The following is a 19,018-nucleotide window of genomic DNA, read 5'->3' on the forward strand; positions in this document are numbered from 1 at the left end:
GGAGTTTTTAAAAAGATCCGTTTTCGTGTGAAAAAACTCCGTTTTCGTGTGGATGACAGGCCAAAACGTAGAAAAATATCTACGTTTTGGCAGATCCCCGGCTACGTGTGGACAGGGCCCTAGTCACTCCACTTTAGTTTTCTATAGGTTCAGATTTTCTAGTTCATATCTCCTTTAGTGTGTTGTGTTTCCTTCCCCACTAAGATCATTTGTTTACTTATTTTTAGATCCCCTGTGTCTTTGTTCTACGGTGTTTAGTTTAGTTTAGTTTAGTTTAGTTTAGTAGCTTTTGTTTTACAGGATTTAGATCTGGGTTTCTCCCTTGCTTGTTTCTGCTCCTCTATTCAGTTCATTAGTCTCACCTGTCCCCAATTCCCTTAATCACCCAGCCCCTGTGTATATAACCCTGTCTTGTCTCTGTTGGTCCATTGTCTTTGTTCCCCTCTAGAACGCTAGGTTCCCACTCATAAGTGAGCTTTTGTTTTTCTCACTCAGTGTTTTCATACCAGGCTTAGCTTCCTGCTCCTTTGGATTTTGCTCTTCATCCTAAATAAAAGGAATTTTTATTTGTACTACCGCTCCTGCCTGAGTAATTCTGGTTTCTGCATTTTGAGCCCAATCCTCCTGCTCTCAACGTGACAGTTTGTTGTGGAGAGCTCTTTGATCAGACTCCGTTCGGGGAAGATTAACACTTAATCTGAATTAGGCCGAGACCAAAGTTTGACTCGAAGCATCGGTAATTACGCCCAAGCTTTTGCTGTGTCTGCAGTTCCTCTGAGGAGTTCGCCAAGAACAAGCCTGCAATGAGAGTCCGTGTTTGTCCGTTTGAGCTTTGCATTTAGGGAAACATCTCAATAACAGAACCGATGATAACCGGCTTGACAACTGTACACATGCATTATTTGTGTTGCACATGCATACCTACACGTCTGCATGTGACTGACAGCAAAAGATTGTGAAGCATGAACATTATTTTAAAAAATCTGTAACAATGAAAAGAAAATGCTAACGACAGAAATGCAACAGTTTCTTTGCCGTCGTGGACCGGACCGGTCGCTCTTGTAGCGTCATGAATGTCCTGTTTATGACCTACAGGTCATGATCTGCTGCGTCTGCTCGAGCAGAGACATAAAGTCTCTGACAGGCTAATCTACATGAGATAGTGGCCAAGGTCTTTCATGCACTCTGCTCATCTGAACTGCTTCACCTTTGTCAGCGAAGACGAAGAACTATTTTGATGAATACATAATCAACAACTTTGTTATTACCAATAATAATGTGAGCCCAATGTTCAATCAATCTGTGAAATGACAATGTTATTACTTGATATTATAATCCTGTGATCAGAAGTATTTTACAAGTTATTATAATCTTGGACATTTGCACCAGACACTAATGACACGTAATGCTAAAGTCACACGACACATTTCCTTTTGTCTGATCCAATCAGAACCTTCGTTTCTGGCCAGGCGTGGTTATCTGTGGTGTTTATATAATCCCTCTTTTGCATGTCAAATTCTGAGTCGCCAGTAAACCAAAATATAACAATTATAAAAACTATCCCATGCCACCTTTTCTTTAGTTCAAAGCGTTCTAGAGAAGTCTCGGACAGGCCATCCGGACTTCCTCTTCAGCCAAAAAGAACCTCGACAAGCTGGATAAAATCTGTTGCAAGTTACACCTGACCGCAACGGTTCCTTCAGAATAAAAGCTGAACCTCATGACCCCTTCAGGGTCTTGGAGACGCCAGTGATAACCTGTCGTGACCTGGAAGCATTCCAAGACTAGTTTGGTCGGCACCGCTGCTTTTCTACCGGCTTCGGTACCAAAGAGGGTCCACGAGGACCTCGACATTCTGGATCTGATCGGAGGCTTCCCCTGGGGTACGTAGACCGACAGATGGCGTTTCATGTGTGTTACAAATCTCCAACTATAGTTTAGAGCGAAACATTCACTCCCACTCAGAACTAAATGCTTGTCCGGATCCGCTGGTTCTGAATAACTTTCCACACTCACACCATCATTCATCTCACGTCTCACTCCACATTAGTCCATCAGTACACAGAGTGTTTAAGTTAGTCTTGCTTAAATTGTGTAGAAATAAATTTCTTAACTATTATAAACCTGACTCTCTCTTTCCTCTGAGTTAATACGAAGTGTCGCTTAATCCCTGCAATAAAGAGTTCTGATCTTCTGGTTAAAATATTCAAAGATCCATCAAATTGATATTTCATATTTCTATGGAATCTCACATTTTATGGTTCATAAATAAGATGTAAACGACTCATTCTTTACACTCTCAGCTATTTTTTTTTGTAGCGCACTGGACGACTCCGTAAAATCAGTCCGTCTTTCAGTCCCAACGCCGTTCTGACAAACGTTCATTGAGGTGCATACTGGCACTTTATTTCCATCTAAAGTCACACTAAGAAAGTGCTGTTATGCTTTAATAAAAACAAATTAGCTACAGACTAAACTCTCCCAGAGTTACCACAAGGACCAACTTGGTGTGCGACCCAAAAATTTCTTTGGCCCTGTCTGGCCACCCCTATCAAAGTTTTCTAGAGGCACCCCTGGTACCAGGTATAGGCCTAGTAGCCACATATTTCTGTTTACAGCAGTAGGTGTCAGTTTGAATTTGAGTGATTGAAATGCTAGCTGTTACCATTCACTTACATTGTTTATGCTAAGCTAAAGCTAATGGTATATGGTCAGTTCAGGAGAATGACTGGGCTGGTGGAAAAAGGCTTTTTCCCACTTTGCTAACTCTGAGGAATATAGCAACAGACTCAGTTTCACTAATGGGTGCAATATCCTCTTAACGTTTTTCTCCATAACACCCGATAAAGTAACCAGATTAAAAAGGGCTCTGAATACTTGCTGAATACCAAGCAAAGAAATAATGGTTGTTTCTCCAGACTGGTGATGTTGAAAACTAAAAAAAATGTCTGAACTATTCCCGTAAAAATAAAGCTTTAAATTAATTTGGTTTTCCACATTTCCCTCTAAAAAGATGTACTTCTGTTGGAAATGTTCCATTTTTTCCATCAAAGGGGACCTCCTTGTCTCTGACACCTGTAGAAATATAAAAAGTGAACTTTGCACTCCATTAAACAGGGGCCCAGTGAGGAAATGATGGGTATCAGAATAAACTTTTGATGTGCAGTTAAGCCTTCAACCAGAAAGGCCAGCTCTGGGATCTGCCCCAGCATGAGTTACTGGCTCCTTCTGCTGTCCTGCAGGTGCTGGTGGAGCCAATCAACCGTTTTCTGTCCAGACAGCAAGCGTGAAGCAGGCAGGAGGAGCTCGTTTTGGCCTGAGCAGAAACAGAGGCCGGTAATATTTCCATGAAAATGCTTCAAAGTTGAATACCATCAGCACAATGCAGAGGAATTCCACTGCGAGCAAGATTTGCTGTTGTTATTTTTAAACTCCAGAGGTTACATGGATCCATAAATTAGCTTCCCACGATGTCTGAACGTCCCGGCTCAGCCTGCCTGTCTGATGGAGGATTTACGACCCGCGGGGGCAGCAGAGAGCGCCAGCACCACCTCCTCGGAGCTCTCTGCTTCTCCTCTGTGCACTTGTGCACATATTTTTAAAAAGCAGAGTAGCTGAGAGGTGTTCAGCTGCAGGTCAAACTGCTTCAGTGCTCTTTGGTGATGCTGCTGCTGCATAACTCTGGCAGAGAGTGTTAAAATGTTACATACATCTCTAGAAAAATTCTCTATGGCCAGTTTGTTAGGTACGCTGTCCTATACCAGTTAGGACCATGCTCATGTTCAAAAGTAATGACGGGTGTTTCGACCACACCAGTCACGTACTTTGAGATTTATCAACTTGTAAAGGTTCGTAAGTAGCATGACTACAAATCGGACATCAGCACGTCGCATATGTGACGTCACCACAGAATCTCCTCTCCCCTAGCATAGCTGCTACTTACCACATGGCCATATTTATGGTGGTTGTTTCCTCCTGCTGAAATTACAGCCTCCTCCTCCTCCTCCATTTTTTCGTCCTTCCAGGGAGCCATGAGCCGGAAGCAGATGGACGTTTCTAAGGCCACAACCCTAACCCTAACCCATGATGCGGAAGTAGTTGGGTGTGATTTAGGCTCCCCATTAGCTTCAGTTAGCTCGTAGCTCAGAGTTTGATCCAGTTTTGCTCCATTTTTGTATTTTCTGGGAGAAACGCGTTGGTGAGAACCAACTACTGGGTTTCAATTCAGCTTTTCAAAAACCTGCGAGTGACGGTGCGGTCGTGCAGAGGGTTCCTCCATGTAAAAAATACAGTCATCGCCCCCCTCCCCTTCTAAACTTCTGGGATGTATTCAAAACCAGCCGACCTCTACACTCAAATTGGTCTTAAAAACAGAACAAATTAAGTTAAAATTAAGTTATTTTTGCATTTATTGAAACCAAAATTTTCTATTGTTGCTTTTGTTGCACCAGACTTACACTGCTCCCAATCCCAAGCACAAGAGTTGATAGGATACTTGTTACTTCTAATTAATGTGTCACTGAATGACGCGGACAACAGGTCATATATCAAGACAACAAACATCTTTTTAAATGGAAATTCATATTTGATAAGACTGAATTGAATTAGATTTAAAACATTTAACTGAAACCAGGACAAAGTGGAAAGTCGTATTATTATCTAACTAATATTAGACTTTTATTTGACCTGAATTAGGACAGAGGAGCCCTTGACTCGTTTTAGGAAGCGTTAGTTGTTGTTTTGCAGTGTCTGTGTGAGTAAGAGGATGTGTGTTTCCTGTCAGACGGGAGCAGTTGTTTTATTTCCTGTGTGGATTTTTCACACCATTCTGTACAAACATTTGCATTGGCTCTTGGCAGATTTTCACTATGAAATTCAATGCTGTCAGCTATCGTATTTCCTCAGCTGGTGGATAACCTCCAGTCCTCCCGCCTCTCCTGTTACCATCTATTTCCTCCTTTCTGCCTCCGACTGGCTCATCTTTCACCACAGGAACGGGCAGTCAGTGACAAGAACATGTCAACAATCAGTCTGGATCTCAATCACATTTTCTGTTCACACCTAACTTTGGTTCCAGCATAAAAAAGTAAATTGATTTTATCTAATCCAAATAGGTTTATTGGTAAAATTGTAGATTACTAGATAAATGACTCAGGGTTTTTTATTCATCTCTTATTATTTAGGTTTGCAGGTTTTTTTTTTTACTGTTTTAGATTTGTCCTTTCTACAATGACTCTGCTATCTTTCTTTTTATTGCTTGTAAAGAAGGATGACCCTCGAAAACGAGATGCCTCATCTCAAGTGGTTTTAACCTTGTAAAATATAAGTCAATAAATAGACAAACTCACCATCAAAGCCCTTTAAGATGTTAGATAGAGCTCTGCGCACTGCTTTTATTTTGGTAGTCTAGCTATTATTTGGATCAATAATGTACATTAGTTAAAAAGAATACACATTATGCTTAAATGACATTGTACTTATTGAGAAGTCATTTGGACTAAATCCCTCTCACATAAAGTGATTTCAGAATTTCAATTTTTAGCATTTTCAGTACCTTCCACAATGAGTCATTTCAGGGCTCTGGCACTTTAAACCAGCTGGAGCTGGTCACGCCCACACATCCGCTGATTGGCTGCTATAAACTGAGAAGCTCTGATATCAGGGAGGGGCTTGGAGTAGAGCCACCACTCTTCCAGTGGCAGCTGTCGCTCGCACATCCTACTTTGCCCATTTGTGACATCACAAACACAGACTTTTTTGAAACAGCTTTTTTTAGGCACAAAATTCCTAAAACTAAACCCTAACAGAAAATAAATGGATGGGTTTTATTCATGTTTGCAGTGTTTATTTAGGCAGACCCACATGGCAGCACAAAGGATGCAAAAGGGGAGTTTTGCTTAATGTCTCCTTTAATTAAATAATAAATATAAAAGTTTTGATGCTTTTGCCAAAAATACCCCAAACATTCCTAAAACTCTTATCACCTACAAATCCTGATCCGTCCTGCAGCGCTCCTCCGTGAGAGCAGGGGTGGCGGTGGTGGGTTTGCACACGTTCCGCTGCTGTTTCTCACCAGTATCAGCTGATGGAGAGCTCTAGTTTCGTTGCGCCGTTCGTGTCAGCGGACACGGTAGGGTCGGGGAGGGGTCGGGGCCGGGGCCGGGGCATGACGCTTAGCCTGGCGGGTGGTCAAGCAAAGCCTGGCGGGCCACCAGGCCTTATAAAGCGAGGCAATGTCTTGCGAGGCCAGGCGCCTTGCTTACGATGACACGGTCCTTCCTTGGTCAAAGAAAACGGTTTAATGGAACAGACTTGCATCACGTGACTTCCATGGCGGTCACGTAACGTCACGTGACACGGGAGATAACGTTATATTTTATACGTATTAGTTTAAATATAAATATATAACGAGCATTTTACTTTTTAAATTGTGTTTATGTTTATTAAATTAAAAATATGTGAGTTACTACCCGCTAGCCACCGAAGCTGCAACTACTAACCAACTAACCAACCATAGATAACTTCTTTGGATCTAAAAAAAAAACATTTTAAGTCAGCTGACTTACTTTTAAACTTGAAAATTGTACCTGAAGTAGCTGCCGGCTTCTGTTCCGTTGTCCTTTTGAAAATTCTGCGGTGTATTCTGGATAATTTTTGACCAAGGCTAGGCTACAAGACACCTCCCGGGTATCCTTGCTCAGCTAGCTAAACGGCTAACAAATGGAGAACACACACCTCGGTATAACATGAACATCGGAACGCGTCTTGGCAGCTCCCGATGACGTATCTCCTAGGCAACCGGGGCGGGGCCAAGACATCAAGGCAAGGTTCCTTGGCATTGAGAAACATCGTTTTTCTTGTTACAGATTTTCTGAATTGCTAAAACACTAAACCTGATTCTCCAAACTGACTGTGGTGTTAAAACCCAGCAGCTAATTGGCTTAGCGCTGGTAGTGCTGAGGGGGTTGGAAAACCCTGGGAGAGTTAAATGTTGGATCACCCTAACCCTAACCCTCAGAAAGAACATCATCACAAAAAGAATGAATACTGATCCAATTCAAAATAACAGAAATGTCAATTAATGGATCTAAGCATTTGGGACTTTGTAATGAAAATAGGAATGCGTTGTTTTAGAGGCTGAAACTGGATTCAGTCATTGAATTTAAATTTCTGTAAATCTTTAAATCAACAGGTATAGTTTGATCAACATGTATGAATGAATGAATGAATGTGCTTTATTTTAAACAAGGGCCCCCATCCTTCCACGTCTAACTCTGGTTACGGCCCTGCCTTCAGCAGTTTAGAGGTGAGGAAACCGAGGGTGAGAACAACAGTCTGACTGGGAGACTTTGAAGTTCCTGCATGTGCTGCAAACAGGGCAGAGTATCACCTGCCATAAAGGAGAGCACGTCGTCACCGAGCTATTTGTTCTGGTGCCTGGGTGGTTACGGGTCCCCGGGGATGCCTGGCCCAGAACCCCAGTGAGATCACATCAGCGTGGATCGGGCAGGAGTCCACCCGGAGGTGGAACTAATGAGCCCATGTGTGCGCAGACACTTCAGCGAGCCAGATGCTGGGGGAAGAGAGAGACGTCCACCCAGCTCTTCAGCACCCCCCTGGAGAGAAGAGAGGGGAGCACGGTCAAGCTTCACACGCAGGCTGGACATGAAAACCTCTGTGTCAGATGAACATCTTATATTCATTATCACACACACACACACACACACACCGCAGAACATCCTTGGTTTGAGTGTACACTGAGACTGTTTCCACTCTTCCTCTTGTTGATGCCTCACGCGATGTGAGACGGTGTAATGAAAGGATTCCGGGCTCACGTCTATCTATTCCACATGATCCGCCCGCCCCAGTAGAAGTCACGTAAACGCACTCTGGTGCTGCACTTTACCTGATTCAGCTGTGACCGCTCCGATCTGATGTCTCATTCAGAGAGGTGAATGAATGCCATCTTTAAACGTGTTTCAGCTGTTGTTCGGATAATCCCGAAGCCCTCGAGCTCCCCTTCTCACAAATATCTGTTCTTCTGGACTTCAGACACCAGGCATAGTTTTGACCTCCGCTTGCCCTCAGAGTCAGCATGAAGTGATCTGTTATTCACATCTATGACACATCTGACATGATGATGCAGGCTCAAAGAACATGGGCTTGGAAGAAGAAACGGGGTTAAGAAAGAGACATAACTGGTTTAATCCTATTAATTTTAGGAGTTTTTTGGGATGGATTCAAAATTACAGGAAATCTGTGTATGCCTTAAACTTAGATTTAAAGCTGTTTTTACCTAAATCTTTTATTTTCTTATTTTTAACTTTTTAATAGGGCTGGGCGATATGGCCTAAAATCAATATCACAATATATTGAGGGTTTCACCTCGAGAACGATAAATAGACGATGACTGTAGATATGTGCAGAAACAAAAGATGTCTACTTGATGGGACTGTCACGTGTGTTACGGTGAGTTACATTTTTACGGGACTCAAGGTAGTACAGTTCAATTCAATTCAATTCAATTCAATTCAATTTTATTTATATAGCGCCAAATCACGACAAGAGTCGTCTCAAGGCACTTCACATAATAAACATTCCAATTCAGGTCAGTTCATTAAGCCATCCTCCACGACTCACTGGGGATGGAGAAGACAGAGCAGACACACACACACACACACACACACACACACACACACACACACACACACACACACACACACACACACACACACACACACACACACACACACACAATAATAACAGTAATGTGTCTATAGTTATATTGTGATTTCTTAGTAAATATTCTATTTGGTGAGAGATACACTTTATTGTATTTATCCTAGTGGATCTATAATTAAACGGACAAACTAGCAGTAGCACATCCAATGTCAAGGAAAGCAAAAAGTTATTATCAGGAGAGGGAGAATGTTTAAGTGGTTAGCAGCAGTGTGCTAGACGATGGCCCCCTCCATGAGGCCACCACAGCTCAGCAGAACATCATTGTAGCTTCTTCTGGGGAGAAAAACACTTCGACAGAAAATAAAGTTAACAGCTGAAATAGCAGGAAATAATACAGTTAAAGAGCAGTTTTTAGAAGAAAGCAGTAGAGTGTGAAAAGTGGTCAGTGTATCCTCCAGCAGTCTAAGCCTATAGCAGCATAACTACAGAGATAACTCTGGATAATCTATCCTATTTAGATGGAGGCATGTTGGAGTCAGGGCAAGGGAGAGCCGTCTTTACCGACTGTACACTCCACCTCCCTCTACTCCCCCACTTGTCCAGATATAGGCTAACATCAGATTTTAACCATAGGCCCTATCAAATAAAAATGCTTTAAGCCTAGTCTTAAAAGTAGACAAGGTGTCTGCCTCACGGACTAAAGCTGGGAGCTGGTTCCACAGGAGAGGAGCCTGATAACTAAAAGATCTGCCTCCCATCCTAATTTTGGATATTCTGGGAACCACCAGTAAACCTGCAGTCTGAGAGTGAAGTGCTCGGTTAGGAACGTATGGAACAATCAGATCACTGATGTATGATGGAGCTTGATTATTAAGAGCTTTATATGTGAGAAGAAGGATCTTAAAATCTATTCTGAATTTAACAGGTAGCCAATGTAGGGAAGCTAAGACAGGAGAGATATGATCTCTCTTTTTAATTCTCATCAGAACTCTAGCTGCAGCATTTTGGACAAGCTGAAGACTTTTAACTACATTCTGTGGACTTCCTGAGAGTAATGAATTACAGTAATCCAGTCTTGATATAATAAATGCATGAACTAGTTTCTCAGCATCACTCCTGGAAAGGATGCTTCTAATCTTAGCAATATTCCGAAGGTGGAAAAAGGAAATCATACAAACCTGTTTAACCTGGGATTTGAATGACATGTCCTGGTCAAAGATAACACCAAGGTTCCTTACTTTGTTCTCGGAGATTAATGTAATGCCATTCAGGTCACGTGATTGACTAAGCAATTTCCTTTTCTGGATTTTTGGTCCAAAGATGAGAACTTCCGTCTTGTCTTGATTTAAAAGCAAACAGTTTAGAGTCATCCAATTTTTATGTCCTCAAGACAAGCCTGTAATCTACCCAACCGATTAGGTTCATCAGGGTTAATGATAAATATAACTGAGTATCGTCAGCATAACAGTGGAAGTTTATCCCATGCTGTCTAATGATTTTACCAATTGGGAGCATATACATAGTAAAAAGAATTGGTCCAAGCACTGAACCCTGTGGTACTCCACAAGTAACCCTGGAGTATGAAGACGATTTGTCATGTACATTTACAAAATGAAATCTGTCAGACAGGTAGGATTTAAACCAGCCTAACGCTGTTCCTTTGATCCCTACAACATGTTCAAGTCTTTCTAAAAGAACATTGTGATCAACTGTGTCAAAGGCAGCACTGAGATCTAACAAGACTAGAACAGACACAAGATTCTTATCTGAGGCCATGAGAATATCGTTTGTAACTCTCACTAATGCAGTTTCAGTGCTGTGATACTCTCTAAAACCAGACTGAAATTCCTCAAACAGAGCATTAGTGTTTAAATGCTCACATACTTGGATGGCCACTATTTTCTCCAGGACTTTGGATAAAAATGGAAGGTTAGACATTGGTCTATAATTCATTGGGTCATCTGGATCCAGAGAAGGCTTCTTAAGTGAAGGTTTGATTACAGCAACCTTAAAATCCTGTGGTACATATCCATTTACTAAGGATAGATTGATTATATCTAGAATGGGGGCAGTAACCAAAGGAAATGCTTATTTAAATAATTTGGTTGGGATTGGATCTAAAATGCAAGTAGAAGGTTTAGATCAGGGGTGTCAAACATGCGGCCCGCGGGCCGGATCCGGCTCGCAAGCGGGTTAAATCCAGCCCGCGAGATGGTTGTGTAAACTTTATTTTCATACTTTACAATGTAGAGTGAAAATAAACTTATCATTGTGAGCAAGTTTTCTCTGTAATGAGTATAAATAACAATGCTGCGCTCAAGGCTCACACAAGAACTTGAATCACATCCTGAAGTTGGCTGCCACTCAGGATGTGACTTCTGATGTTGATGTGCTGGTGAAAGCTAAAAGATGTAAAGTAAAATGAGTCAAATATACTTTAAGTGCTGCATGAAACTGATCTTGCCATGTGATCCGTAAGCTCTTTGAATCACTAAGGAATGTTTTTTTTTATTTGTTGATATTTTTATTTTCTTTTCTAATTTTCAAATACACTTCAGGTGTTGTACTTGTTCTAAACTGTCCTCAGGCTCCAGCCTTGTTTTATATTGATTGTATTAAAACAAAGAAAACAATCTGAAGTTTTTTTTAATTTACCGGTCCGGCCCACTTGGGACTATATTTCCCTCAATGTGGCCCCTGAGCTAAAATGAGTTTGACACCTCTGGTTTAGATGAAGCTAATATTTTTGATAACTCTGAGAGCTCAACTGGATCAAAATGGTTCAAGCACAGATGAGGTTCTACAGTCACCTCTGATGCTGCCTCACTTACTGAGGAAGAAGAAATCGCATTGGGGAGGATGCTAAAGATTTTGTTTCTAGTAGAATTAATTTTACTTGTAAAAAATCCTATGAAGTCATTGCTGCCGAGGGCTAATGGAATAGATGGCTCAGAGCTATGATTCTGTGTAAGTTTAGCAACTGTACTGAAAAGAAATTTTGGATTTTGCTTATTCTCCTCAATTAATGATGAGAAATAAGCAGTTCTAGTTTGTCGAAGCTTATTTTTATAAAGCACAAGACTATTTTTCCAGGATAGGTAGGCCTCCTCATGGTGTGTAGAGCGCCATGTTCTCTCCAATTTCCTAGAGTTTTGTTTTAAGGCTCGTAGATGAGAGTTAAACCAGGGAGCCAACTTCCTGTCCCTAATTACCTTCTTTTTTAAAGGGGCAACATCATCTATTGCCACACGTAAAGAGGAATTAACATGATGAACTAAGGCATCAATTTGTGAGGGGCTAGAACTGAAAATATTGCCCTCTGCTACATGCCTCTGAGATGCTGAGGACAGTAAAGATGGAACAGTTGATTTAAAAGATGCAACTGCGTTGTCAGATAGAGACAGACTATAGAGAAATTTACTTTCATGTCTCGAGAACTCGATCGTTTTGCGATCTGGATTAGGAAAACTAAGAATAAGGTATTCGAACGAACTGTAGCTATTAATCTGTAAGGGACTGATTAATAAGTCCGAATGAAAAATGGTTGCTACTCCTCCTCCTCGCCCTGTACTTCGAGCAAAATGATGATTTAAATAATTTGAAGGAGTTGACTCATTTAAACTAACATAGTCCTCTTGTCCTCTGCAGCCAGGGTTCTGTGAGAGAGAGCAAAGAGATCTGATTATCACAAATCAACTCATTAACTAACTGTCAGGAACCGAGTTCAGAAGACCCGTGAAGACGCCAACACAGTAAAAATATATTAAAAAAAGTCTTTATTTAATGCAGAGGTACCTGGAGGGCAAGGCTGAGGCAGGTTCAGAGGCAGGCTAAGGTCAAGGTGGCAGGCAGAAAGCAAGGCAGGGGTCAGGCAAAAAACAAGGTCCAGAGGCAAAGACCAGGCAGGGTGGATGGCTGGAGAACTACTGGCAAGGCTGTAATAATCTGGCATCTGTTGACTGGATGGCTGGTTCTTTTATAGCAGGGGAAGCAGGTGAATGGGATGAGGCTGATTACAGGAGCAGGTGGAATGAATGGAGCTGATTGAAGCTGACAGAGGTTGCTGGGGAAAGCAGGGCTTGGCTGGAGCTTGGTGAGAGGAACCAGGTGAGCTGAATGAAGGTATAATGAGGAAGTGGAGGAGGGTGAAGGATGGGAGTCATGACACTAACAAAGTCTTAGAAAAAATGGATCTAATGTTCAACCACCCACATTTAATTTTTCTAGTTTTCTGCTCAGTTGAATTTGTTCTAATATTTATGAGATTTCCATGATTTGCTTTATTAAGCCTGATATTTAATCTGTGTGATTTTGGCCGTGGGCAGGACACTGTCTATGGGGTAGTGGGTGGGTAACAGTACAGAAGCTGCAGAGGGGTGTGTTAAACTACGACTCTGCTTCCTGGTCTGGATCCTGGGTTGTCATGGAGGACTAATAAAACTGGCCATATTCCTAGAAAGAAGAGCTGCACCATCCAAAGAGGGATGGATGCCGTCTTTTCGCATCAGACCAGGTTTTCCCCAAAAAGTTTTCCAACTATCAATGTAGCCCACGTTGTTTTCAGGACACCACCTAGACAACCAGCGGTTGAAGGACAGCATGCGGCTAAACATGTCGTCACTGGTCCGATCAGGCATGGGGCCAGAGAAAATTACGGAGTCCGACATTGTTTTGGCAAACTTACACACCGAAGCAACATTAATTTTAGTGACCTCCGATTGGCGTAACCGGGTGTCGTTACCGCCAGCGTGAATAACAATCTTACTGTATTTACGCTTATCCTTAGCCAGCAGTTTCAGATTAGATTTTATGTCGCCCGCTCTGGCCCCAGGTAAACATTTAACTATGGTTGCTGGAGTCTCTAATGCCACGTTTCGGACTATGGAGCTGCCAATGATCAGAGTCGGCTTATCAGTGGGTGCGTCACTGAGCGGGGAAAATCTATTAGAAACGTGGATGGGTTGGTGGTGGCCCACGGGCTGGGTTCTATGCTTCCTGTGTACTGTCACCCAGCCGGCCTGAGGTCCCGGCTGCTCTGGATCTGCTGGAGGACCGCTACGGGGTGGTTCTGAGCTAGTTAGCCCCGCGCTCGCTAAGTAGCTACGGCTGCTTACGGACTTTTCAACAGCGCGGAGCCGGGACTCCAATTCCGACACCCTCGCCTCTAAAGCTACAAAAATGCTACATTCATTACACGTACCACTATCGCTAAAGGAGGCAGAGGAGTTACTAAACATCTGACACAGAGAGCAAGAGATAGGAGACGGAGAAGCAGAGACAGAAGTAGCCACAACCGTGCTGAGGCTAAGCTAACTGGACGAGCAAACTGTTCAACACCAAATAAACTGCGTGCAAACTCAAATGGTTCCCTAAAAGCTAGGTGGAACAAAGAAAATGTGTGTTTTAGCGTGCTTTTGTGCTACAATACTCAGAGATATCCTAGTACAGAGAAATTAAATCAGTTTTAGCGAGCCCCAAACACCAAACAGCTACACGTAGTGCAACACTGAAAACAGGAAACATAAAATGCCTTACCGCCAGGTGCAGCCAATCAGCCCAGCTTCTTAAAGGACATGAGTGTTGCCAACCTACACACATATTTTGATTTTTTTCAGTTATCACATTTATTGACGTGTGAAAAATTATCACGATAATAGTCGGAAATTTCGATAACGATACATTTTTGATTTATTGACTTAATCTGTTTATAAATTTTTTACATGTTATGAGATTGACAGGCGGATTGGTTCGGCGTCTGCAGTGATGCGGAGGCTGAGCCGATCTGTCGTGGTGAAGAGGGAGCTGAGCCAGAAAGCCAGGCTCTCGATTTACAGGTCGATCTACGTCCCAATCCTCACCTATGGTCATGAGCTTTGGGTAATGACCGAAAGAACGAGATCGCGGATACAAGCGGCCGAAATGAGTTTCCTCCGTAGGGTGGCCGGGCTCAGCCTTAGGGATAGGGTGAGGAGCTCGGACATTCGGGAGGGACTCGGAGTAGAACCGCTGCTCCTCCGGATCGAAAGGAGCCAGTTGAGGTGGATTGGGCATCTGGTCAGGATGCCTCCTGGACGCCTCCCTGGGGAGGTGTTTCGGGCATGTCCTGCCGGCAGGAGGCCCCCGGGTCGACTCAGGACACGTTGGAGAGGTTACATCTCCAATCTGGTCCGGGAACGCCTTGGGGTCCTGCCGGAGGAGCTGGTGGAGGTGGCCGGGGAGAGGACGGTCTGGAGCTCCCTAGTTTAGTTGCTGCCCCCGCGACCCGGACCCGGATAAGCGGAGGAAGACGACAACGACGTTATGACTTTATTTTTTCTGATGTGAATCTATATCTATTTTGAGATCATTATGATTTTATGTTTTATTTTGTTTTGATCTATGTGAAGCACTTTGTGATTCTATGTGTGTGATAAGTGCAATAGTAATAAAATGTACTTACTTCAACAAAATGAACCAAATTCAAAGGCTGGGGGAGAAACGTTTAATGCAATAACAGCTTGGTGTGCTCTGAAGCCATTTAACAGAAGGTTTCTAATCGAAGTCGGACTCACGGAGACTCGGCCTGAAGCGGTGCTACTGTGAGAAAAAGTTCATGGGAAACTGAAGGGGAACATGTACGTCACCGGGCCTTGTCTCATCTTCTCCAGACCGGAAATCTGTGACAATCCAGAGGACAGAGATAATGCAGCAACACCCTCTTCCTTTATTTCTCTGGAGCAACATTCTCAAGTTCTGAGTGGATGGAGTTAGCGAAGAATCACGTGCATCCTCAGTAGGAAGATCGTTTGGGGATTGGTTTACTAGGCCAGGCTCAACTCACCGCTGAAATTCTGGGAATGATGTTCCTCCCTTCCTATTCAGGTTACAGTTGCAGGTTGGAAACTTCCATTGCACTGCTTAGTGAAAGGTTAATAAATATTAGCATTTCAAGCTGATTCCTGCTCTTTTATGCATTCAAACCGCTAACGGCCCTTTTCCATCTGCTCCTCGGCAGCCCAACTCAACTTTGTGCAGTTCGGCTGGTTTTCCCTTACAACTGAGAAAAAGCTCTAAAGAGTCAGAGTAGGGTGACCTCAGGAGTTTGAGAAGAAGAAAAGGTGATCTGTACGTGACACGAACCCACACAATACAAAAATGGAAGCCATGGTACTGTTGATGCACGTGCGGTCTGGTTTTTTTTTTTTTTGTGAAACTCCACCTAGAACAGACCCAGAGAAGGCTCTGGGCAGCAAGGTGAAACCCTCTGGAGACAGAAGAGACAGTCAGAGACCAACATCCTTCTCATGGTGAGTTCTTGGTCCGTTTTGATATGCTTGGAAACTCATCAAAGCTAAACTAGGTGTGGAAACGCGCCCGTTAGTGGTGGAAGCGCCTTGGAACTGCTCCAAACCGAGATGAGCTGCACTGAAAAGGTTTTCGTGAAGGTGTCGGTGGAAAAGGGTGAGTAAAGGCAGGCTTCAAACACTGAAGCAACATGTTAACCAGCAGAGGTTGAACGGCACCACGAGTACAACCGACTCCGTGAGACAGGGTTAGCGTTACCCATACCAGTTCACTAATTACGCAATAAAAGAAGCGGGAACCTGAAGCACCACACTCTACGCAATGTAGCGTTGCACTCTGGGAAACCTTTTCAATCTTGGAGCTAAAACCTTAGACTTCAGATAAACTTGAACCATCCTTTATCTCGCTGGGTTGAAACCGCAACTCATTGAACAAATTAAAATGAAAAAAATAAAATAAACATTTTCAGTCCAAAGGCAGAAAAACCACATCTTGAACCTTTAAAAATGTGTCACAACACATTATTTACATTTGACTGAAATGTTAAAAGTATTCTTTATTTGACTGTAATTGATTACATGCAGGTAACTTTCAGTACATGAGTCCAAGCGCCGCTCTTCGAGGGGGAGAAAGACTCCCACCACCTCCTGGGAGAATTGAGATGCACGGACACCCTCCAGTAATGGCTTCGTGTCATTAGGAGTACTTCCTTTATCAGCGTTTCACACAGCAACACCGACGAGCCTGAGCTGTTGAATTAGTAGGACCGTGGAGTGTTTCTGTTCTCAGGCCAAACAAATTTAGGACCTGGTGGTTTAAACAGCCACGGCTAGTTATCTTGTGTGTGCACATCTGAGAGTGTGATTAGCCACGGCCGCCCTGTGTTGTCGTATTTGTGCTATCGTTTTAAGGTTTGTGAGCCTCCCTCCCAGTCGCTGTGTGCTCACAGACATAGATGGTGTTAGGGTGGAAGCAGAGACCCCAAACATGATCTGATGAGCAGGAAGTGTGCCTCGTGACTGGCTTTCTCTCTTTTTATCCACATGATGAAATGTCATGGATTTTATCGATATGTTTATCAATAACCCATTTCCTATAGAGAAGAGAGAAGGAGACAATGAGCAGACAAGTCAAACTGTTATAACTGTGGCATGATGCACGAGGCAAAATGGTGGCGCAGTGGTTAGCACTGTTGCCTCGCAGCACGAAGGTCGCAGGTTCAAAACTCGCCTTTCTGCGTGGAGTTGCGTGTTCTCCCCATGCATGCGTGGGTTTTCTCCGGGTACTCCGGTTTCCCCCACAGATCACAACATGCCCTATAGGTTAAAAAATAATTGTTGTAAGTCGCTTTGGGTAAAAGCGTCTGCTAAGCACATAAACATAAACATAAAATGCCCCGAACATCCGGTCACTGAGTTTATTTATACCAAGAGATAGAGAGAGAGAGATTGTGTGTGTGTGTGTGTGTGTGTGTGTGTGTGTGTGTGTGTGTGTGTGGTATCATTAGATGGCTGTAGCTGTTTTTAATCTTCCATCTGTTTCTGTTCATTAAGTTTTAAGAGACTTTTGTAGTTTTTAAGATCACAGAAACGGATCCAAACAACAACCTTATAGACATGTGTCATAACAATAATCAATAAAACACCAGTGAGGAATCAACCAGATATCGTTATAATCAGTGGAAACATTTGTAGTTTGGGGTTGTTGGCATGCTTTAATAACCAAGAATCACGGGGAAGTTGGGGTAACGATGGAAGTTATTAGAAAATAATCCCACAGGTTGCCATGGTGAGTTGAATGGGCTACCAGGGTGCCCCCCCCCCCCCCCCCCCCCCAATAATCAGAATTTTTGAAAAAACTACATGTGTTTCTGCTGCTCAACCATTTTTTTGTTTTTATCTCCATAGTTTTTTGTGAACACAGCAACAGGGGCATTAACCTAAAACATAACATTTTAAATGAAATTTGGGATAACATTTTAAATAACTGAAATGTATATTTCTGAAATGTTTGTGTTTGTAAAATTTAAGTTAAATGTTTTGGATACATACTTCGTTTTAATAAAAACAAATAAAGGAGCAATGCAGCACATCGCCACAGGCTAAACTCTCCCAGAGTTACCACAAGGACCAGTTTGGTGTGCCACCCCAAAAATGTATTTGGCCCCATCTGGCCACCCCTATCAAAATTTTCTGGAGGCACCCCTGCTGGGCTGGAGAAGAAAACGCTCTCTCGCTCTGTGCTGACGCTGAGAATAACGACTCCGACTGCTGGAAAATCACAACTTTGTTTCGTTTTTCCTTCAGCAGGGAGGCCTTCTCACTCCTTTCAGATTGTATTTATTCCTCCTAATTTTAATGAACAATGTTCTCATGCAACATTTTTTCTTTCTTTTGCAACCACATACATGTTTTTAAACGTGTTGGAAGTACATCTGGAATTGAGTTAATTTTGACCATCTTTATATATTTAACTAAACACATGGAAACGAAGTGTTTCTTTGTAAGAATCTGAGAACAAACCAGTTTAGTTTACATGTTGTGTGTCGACACGGCACTGGCTCATCCCTTCAGTTACGTGGGATTTTTTTTAACCCTAGATCTGAGATAAGTGTCCTTTCTGTGAAGTGACATTCTGACGTGAACAGGTGATCACCTGTTGTTGACGGCTTTATTGAACAGCCTAAGATTGTAGAAATAGAGATTAGTTATGATCAAAACGCCTAAGTAATGGCTTTTCGCACTGGGACCACTGACCTTTACGACCCAATCTCATGCTGATGCTCCTTCTCTAACCTTTAAGTTGTCATAAATCCCACATTTAATGTCAGTCAGACGTCCAACATTAGCTTCACAGCTAATGTTTGCATAAAACCTTTTAGTTTTTTATTTAATTCATTCCAAAGTAAAAATTCAATAAAAACAACGGAATATGCATAAAAACAAAGTGCTGAGTGAAAAGGAGCAGACAGAAGAAAATATTTGATATTATATTTCATCAGTTATTTCAGCAGAAACACCTTTTAACGGCCCTCACTCAGATCAGCCATGAG

This window comes from Nothobranchius furzeri, chromosome 12 (assembly GCF_043380555.1).
Source record: "Nothobranchius furzeri strain GRZ-AD chromosome 12, NfurGRZ-RIMD1, whole genome shotgun sequence".
Lineage (NCBI taxonomy): Eukaryota > Metazoa > Chordata > Actinopteri > Cyprinodontiformes > Nothobranchiidae > Nothobranchius > Nothobranchius furzeri.